The sequence below is a fragment of the Pelodiscus sinensis genome, chromosome 3 (genome assembly GCF_052426305.1).
Source record: "Pelodiscus sinensis isolate ZL-2025 chromosome 3, ASM5242630v1, whole genome shotgun sequence".
Lineage (NCBI taxonomy): Eukaryota > Metazoa > Chordata > Testudines > Trionychidae > Pelodiscus > Pelodiscus sinensis.
The window spans coordinates 154,198,331-154,206,091 of record NC_143054.1 but is presented as its reverse complement, the minus strand read 5'-3'; the positions used below and the strand labels follow the sequence as shown (position 1 = coordinate 154,206,091).

At 33.2% G+C, this 7,761-nt stretch overlaps 1 long non-coding RNA gene across 1 annotated transcript; it reads right to left on the bottom strand.

Annotated features, from left to right (window-relative positions):
* Positions 1-1,030: 1,030 nt before the first annotated feature.
* Positions 1,031-7,458, bottom strand: LOC142827669 (uncharacterized). Its single transcript, XR_012902376.2, has 3 exons — positions 7,308-7,458; positions 6,247-6,331; positions 1,031-1,173 (listed from the first exon to the last, which is right to left on the bottom strand). It is a non-coding gene; the product is annotated as an uncharacterized LOC142827669 (long non-coding RNA).
* Between the last annotated feature and the right edge of the window lie 303 nt (positions 7,459-7,761).

The window sequence follows — 7,761 nt, the reverse complement described above, 5'->3', positions numbered from 1 at the left end:
GAAAAACTTTTCCGTTAAAAGTATTTCTGCAAAGTCATGCCAGTCTAGACGCAGCCTATTGCTATATGCATAATATGTAGTCATCCCACAGATCAACAATAACCTCAGCAAATATTACAATATGTTTGATTGCTACTCTTGTTCCCGTCCCACTTAAAATTGAATTGTAGGAGCCATTGTGGAAGAGATCAGTAGCGTGTATGGCATGCAGAATCTGATATACCCCACCCGTCTTCATGGTATTCAAGTGCCTTTCAGAATAACAAATATACATCATGAAAAGTGACAGAGATGCAGCCCTGTAAGTCTGGTTTAGCAGAAACAAAAGACAGAACTATGTAGCACTTTAAAGACTAACAAGATGGTTTATTATTTTTTATTATTATTATTCTGTCTTTTGTTTCAAATATACATCATGACTGTCTGTCAAGTAGTGTTTCTCTCTGTACCTTCCTCTCAATATTTCACTCCACATAGTGAACCTCCATTTGTAAACTAGTTGTAGATGGTTATTCAAACATCTCTATAATCTGGCTTCTACTAGCCAGTTATGAATCTACCACCTACAAACCTTTAATGACACAGGATGAAAATTTAAAAAATCCTATTTTAACTCTATGGGGCCCTCCAAAGCTGCAGGCATGGGTGAAAAGGAATTGTTTATGGTTTTTTTTCTTTGATAAAACACAGTTCAGTACTCACACTGGATTATATGCCCCTTCTGCCCAAATTTTTTCCTCCTGCCCTCTAGTTAGTAACAATTATCTTCTCTCTCACCTTCCCCTCTATTTTTGAAACAATAATGGTGAGAAGTGAGGCTGTCATATATCCTCCATCTCCAATTCAGGGTTTAGGTGAATCATTATTACCATAACTTTTGAGAACTTGGCAATGTAGTCTTATGATGGATACATGCAACCATTTCAAACTCTGTTTGAGAGGAATAAAGATGTTCTAAAACTTGAAAACAAAAACATTTTAGAAAAATTGGGAGAGACGGGGAGTGAAATAGGAGTCTAGAGGTGTGCTATAGTCTGTAATGTAAGATCATTTATTCAAAATTGATACAATCTTCCAAGCAGACACCATCTTGTTTATTATCTGGAAAAGGTTGCCATGTCTTCCGTGAACCACCAGATGCCACACTTTTACTGCAAAATTCTATTCCTTCACCTGTACAACAGAAACAAATGTTTATCTTTCTACATTTTAATATTGCCCTTCACTTTTGCTTCTTTTATACGGTTTAATTTGTTAGTCTTTTCAGCAGCGTGCTCTCAGCCTTTTGTACAACATGTTTTCTGTAACTCGTAATTTTATCTCATTTGTAAACTAGGTGTAGATGGTTATTCAAACACCTCTTTATAAACTGGCTTGCTAGCCAGTTATGAATCTACCACCTATGAACCTTTAATGACACAGGATGAAAATTTTAAAACTCCTACCTAAACATAAACAAGGGAAAGAAGAGCATACACCTGATGTTAGCAACAAAATATTTATATTTAATTTTGCCATAATGTTTTAAATCAACAATTTAGCTGCCATAACTTATTAAACATCAAGATAATCATAAATTAGGCTCTTATATAGAGGAAGGGCTGTAAGGGAAATATTTATTCTAATACTTTTTAGTACTCTTTTAATAATGTAACTAATTTAAATTATTTCTCTTACATTGGCTTTTATCTAAATTAAACATTCTTTAATTACAGGCTTTTAAGATAGATATATTTTCTACAACTTGGTAAACTGAAAAATTACATATTACAATTTGGTACTCAGATGGCTGACGATTTTGCTATAAAACGTGTGGGGCTTTTTGCTAAATCATTTTCAGTAGATTCATAAATAATTCACACATTTGTAAATGAATTGATTGTTCAGTATAGAATGAACAGATCAAAGCATGAATTAACCATTTTGGACCAGAGAAACAGTGTATATTGTGGCAAAATCAGAGATACACACCAACCCATTAATATAGAAGATACACTTAATTTTGGACAAACTATGAAGGAATTGCAAGAGTTTAATGAACAGATAAATGTGTTAGCTATGATAGATGTTGGATTTAGCTGTGTTTTTTAAAATTTTCGTTATGTTATTTGAGGATATATTAAATCATGCGATGTAGCGTTATTGCAGGCATTTTGAATTCCCTCATCTCACTGAACAGAAAGCACTTAGATCCATGTGATACCAATAGTTAAAGGCAGCTTGCAAAATCAAACCTTTCAGTATAAAAACAAATGCATATACTGACAAACAAACATCTCTATTGGGACTATATAAAAGGAGTATGGAAATATAAGAAATATTATTAAAATATTTTCATATTTAAAGCAGAGGCTTTCATTCATAATTAAAATACAGATGACTTAGAACATAATGCCTTATTTCTGTCAACGATGTTGCTCTACGGTTGCCACACTAGTGGTTCTGTATTTCACATTACTGCATGGAAACTAAACTGAAAGACACAAAACAGTAATGTTTGGAATACCAAAATGTTATATACTATATTTTAATATAAAGACTTCTTTAAAGATACTTGCATTTATGGCATCAAAATAATATGAACATCTTTCAGAGTGCGCTCAGCTATACATGTAAAACATCAAATTCAAATTCAGTTTCAGTGCAAAAATATTAAACAAGCAATTATTTTAAACGACAGTAGTCCAGAGCCTTTTTTACATAATCCCTCAGTGTAGAATCAGGAATTATTTGGACTTGACTGAATTGCCCATGGTTATCATAAATCATTGTTTGCTCTTGATTCAGAAAAGAATAGTCTGTTTCTTGACACAAAAATGTCAAAAAGTTTCTTAACTATTTTGTGATAGCATAATTCTTCACCATTCTTTAAAAATACAGCATTAAGTTATTCCATTATACTACCTTTTTCTTAAGTCTCTTTTTCTAAAAATCGACATATTTATCATTGATTTTTCTAGCAGATGTTGTACTGGATGCCCTTTTTTAAAAAGAACCTCAGTTAATTTGACCTCTCAATGATTACTCACATATTCCTTAGTAAGTGAATAAAACTTTTCTTTCACAGGACTGTGGGTACTTAATCCTCATTATTGAGAATATGCTGAAGCCTTGAATACTTGTCAAAGATTCATTTTACAAGCGTGAGGTTGGTTTGCCGCTTAGTGATTTATATTGGGGCTGTGCTTACAATAATTGATTCATTCCACACTTAGTCTATTGGTATCAGTAAAATGACAGTACTGTACTTTGTTTTTGCTGTTGCATTTTAGATTTTCTTTAAAAAGTTATAATTTCCTCCTGGAAATATGTAGCATTCAAAGGAACAGGTCAGTTTGTATGTCAAAATAAAACACTAATGGTTTAACTTTTAGTCTAAAAATGTTATACTTGAAACATCTAAAACCACTAAATACATTATATGTGCTATTTGATAAGTTTAAACATCCACATATGAACAGAATACATATTTTATGACCCTCTGGCAGTTTCCTGATTATATACACTGGAGTTTTTCTTGATACTGTGTCTATTGTCCAAAAATGTCCTGCAAAACTTAAATTGTCAGTTTCTTTGAAAAAGCAAAGTTTCAAGACTATGGATGGCCATTTGTAACTTAGTTCTAGGTGTAAATACACATATGTATATTATAATGCATCTACCATTATACATTGTCTTCTGTGGAAAAAAAGAATCAAATGAAAAGCATCTAACCAATTCCTCACATTGACATGTAGCTTTCATTTTCTTGAGTGTGTTTGACTAGAGGATTAACTAAGTGCTAAGATACAGTAGGTAGGTCCTGCTTTTGTGAGGCTATTAAGAAAAGAAAGCTCTCAATGAATGCACTAATTATTGCCTAGCAAACTGGAATAAGTTATAATAAAAAAAATTAAAAGGTTATAAATGAAAAAAGATTTTGTGCAGCTCTTCCAATAATATCCTATCGAGTTAATTTTAATGAAGCTTCATTAAACTTTCCAGATAAGTTATAAAGATAATTGTGGTTCATTAACATTGTGGTTCTATCCACAGTTGAAAAACATGTTGTAAAAAGTTAATAAAAAAGATTCAAATACAGCACATAACTGAATAGGAAGAAGATAGTGTAAAATAATTAATTAAGCACCCAAATTGTCACTGATGGAGTAGTATACTAGCAAACTCCAGGAAAAACAGAATTAAGGCTGAAATAATATACTCCACAAACCTTGATGTTCCTAAGTTGTGCAACACAGAGAACTGTTTGTGTGATCATCTGGGTTCAATTCTGCCTTCAGATAAACCTGTTTCCCCAATGGAAGTCCATGGTGTTTGTATACATATTCAAGTGTAGAATTTAGCTCTTCAGTTTAGACACTTTTTACACAGTAAGAGTAAAGATGATTTGAATCTAAGTGATATTATTTTTGTTTTAGGTGTTAGACCCTTAATGTTCTTTAATGAAGTTTTGTGTTGCAGTTAAAATTCCTTTGTTTTCAGTGTAGTAAAAATGAAGAGGTGGAGGAAAGTCTCTACACTTTCACTAAGATTGTATCAAGTCTGGATAAGCCCAGATGATCTATAGTTCAGTGATACAATAACCAATTAATAAATTATTGACGAAACAGAAAGCAGTGGTTTTGCTAGACTTGCTGTCTACTTTGTATATTCACTGTGTCTGTATTCAAAACTTAGTATGATTTTGTTTCTGGATTAATACACAAAACTAAGTTCTTACAGTTAAAAATATTTGAGCTACATTTGGACAAAAAGCATTTGAAACAACTATATTAACTTGCATTTATATTTGCATATTTGACCAACTTCAAATCAATTTTGGTACACACACAAAGCCAAAACAGAGATCTGGTATAAAATTTGTCATTCTGGAGAAAAATTTCTCACCAAAATTATAATCCCTCTCTTTTAGATTATTATAATATACACAATGACTGCTGTTGTGGGTAGAAAAAGTGGCTTGTGAGTTCATTGTTTTCACCAGATATTTTTCACAATCTCCTTTATAAGTAAAGGCTGAGCAAAATATATTTTTCTGCTAAAAATATCTTGTACTTAAAATGTTGTTCATAGGGCATTTGCAAGATTTTGTTCGACTGATCTGAAAATTTCTCTTTAATCTGCTTCTTTTATTTCTGAAAAAGAAGAGAATTCTAAGTGGCACATTCTAAAAGACCCAAAATAATCTGACAAATCAATTTATTGAAGGAACAAGTAAGCAAGAAAAATAAGTATTTTAGCAGTATATTCCCCTTACTCACTGAATATAAGGAATCTTCACAAGAAATCTACAAAATTGATATAAGCATGGTCTCAAACAGACTTGTTGTAGGCCTGTGCTTGTCAACAACAAAAAAACTAAGCAACTTACTCTGTTGTAAACTAAGCAGTACATTGACCAAAAGCTGAATTATCTCATGTTATTATAGATCTAAATAAGATTCTTAGTCTATAGAAGCAAATACTTTAAGAATATTTTAAGCAAGTTTGACACAGAAACACAAATGAGCACAGATAACAGTTTCCTTGTCCCTTACATAATCAGATACTGTAGCTGGAAAACACTGTAGTACTTTATATCCTAGGAAATGCTTTTTTTTATCATCCAGTTAGAACAAACAAAAACCCATCACCAAGCTAATTAACACAGTCTGTTTTTCAGAATATCAGTCAGAGACTTGCACTGCATAATAAAAATGCTATTTTTTAGTTATAGAAAGGAAAAATTAAAATATAGATGTCACAGGAAAGGTTTTTTTTAAAGTGGTAATCAAAGTACATTTACTTTTTGTTTAAGTATGTAGATAATAACAGTTGTGTGCATGGATATTGAGAGTCAAAACATTTGTGTATGCAAATTGAATTGTATAGGAAACTGTGAAATCCTTATATTGACATTTTTAAAAATACACATTCTACTATTCTTGGTTTTCTGAAATCACTGTCTGTAAGGTGAGTTGCTCACTATGCTTTGCATAGTGGTCCACATATTGAAACATTTTGAATAAGGAACTGGGGTGTTAGGAGGAGAGGTGAAGATCTTTCTTTTGCTATTGGGAAGTACAGTAGTCTTCAGAATTAAAAACTTAGAAGATAATATCCTATTGTGCTACAGCTATAGAGGTGCTAAATTGGATATGTTCAAACAATGTTGTGCTATCAGAAAATAGTAAGAGCACTGGGCAAATCTGCACAATGGTTTATGGTATTTTAGTTTTCTTTTGAAAATCCAGACAAGATTTTCACCTTGTTTCACTGTACCAGGTTCTACAGGCGGGATGGGACGGGACGGGACGGGACGGGGGGTGGGAAGGAAGAATAGGTCAATGGTCTACAGACAAGAAAAAAAATTAACAAATTATTAATCCAGTAATTGCCAACAAATAATTAGCATTCCAGTAATGAGATATTCATGCACCATGAATAGGAATTACATTCAACATGGACACATTCTTCCCCCCACCTCTGAACTTATTCTCTCTTGTTGAATTGGGTTTTTTTAATCACCTTTCATTTGAGATGAAAGTAAGCAATTTTCTTGCTATTAAAAAACAGTTTAAAAAAAATCCCTTTCCAGTAAACTTGTAAACCAAATATTTCAAGGGATGAATAAGTTACACTTTTTTTTCTCCTCTTCTTACCCTCCTCATTATGGAATCAAATTTACCTGATTCATAAAGACCAGCTATAATTCCTCATACTACTGTAGATAATTATCAGAAATGCTGTAAATCATGAAGCTTAGGGCTTGGAACTCTTACTCACATTCACATGAGTCTGAACCAAAATCCAGGTTCTAAGCCTTTCAGAAATTTTTGAAGTGCAGATCAAGATCCAAATCCAAGCTTTGTTTTTTGGCCCATCTTTCATATCTGAACAATACTTTGTATACATGCAGTACCTGCTCTCTGCAAAGCTCCTTACCAACAATATTACTTTAAAAAACACACTGCATTTTATATTTCCATTATAATGTAGGCCCATATATTCTTCTAATAAAATCATATTACCAAAACCAGTTCTAAAGAGAATGTAAAATACTTGAAGCTTAATATTTGAAAATGGCTTTTCTGGCCAAAAAGATAGGACTCAAGTGTGATAAAACTGTCTTGTGAAGTCACTAGCTGACTAGACTATACTGAAAATGTTTTTGGACACTTAGTGATTCTCAGTACAAAATCAGATTAGACCATAGCCTTAGATATGTGTCACCGGTTTTAGCCCCAGGTATTTGGACCTCAGTAATTTGGGAGCAACTGCTTTCAAAACTCGTCTTCTCATTTAATAGCTGAGAACTAGAAACTTACATTGTCAATTTCTCACCAATGCAAGCCCAGTTTCTGTGGGTTGTCTGCTCAAAGGGTAGGACACGGCTTTGTGAGCAGAACTCAGCCAGTCCCCCCCCATCTCTAGTAACCTCTAAAAGAAGCTGCTTTGGAGTCTCCTCTCATTTGCATAGGGAGATTTAATTTCCATCTCTTAAATATGACGAATTGCTGAGATTTCCTTCAGTTAATGCTTTTAACAGCTCCCAATAAACTTCATTAATCAGGCCAGCTCTAGGCCCAATGTGCAGCCTGGAAGGAGCTAATTTGCCTGATGAGCCCCCGACTTTAGTGAATAAACAGGTGGATAAGCTGAAGGTTTTATGGCCTTAATTACACTCTAATCAGTTCAGCGCTTTGCAGGCAAAAGGGAAGAGGGATAAAGGAGGCCACAGCAGAGGCAGCAGCTTTTCGTCTCCTTCTCTGTGCTTTTTCA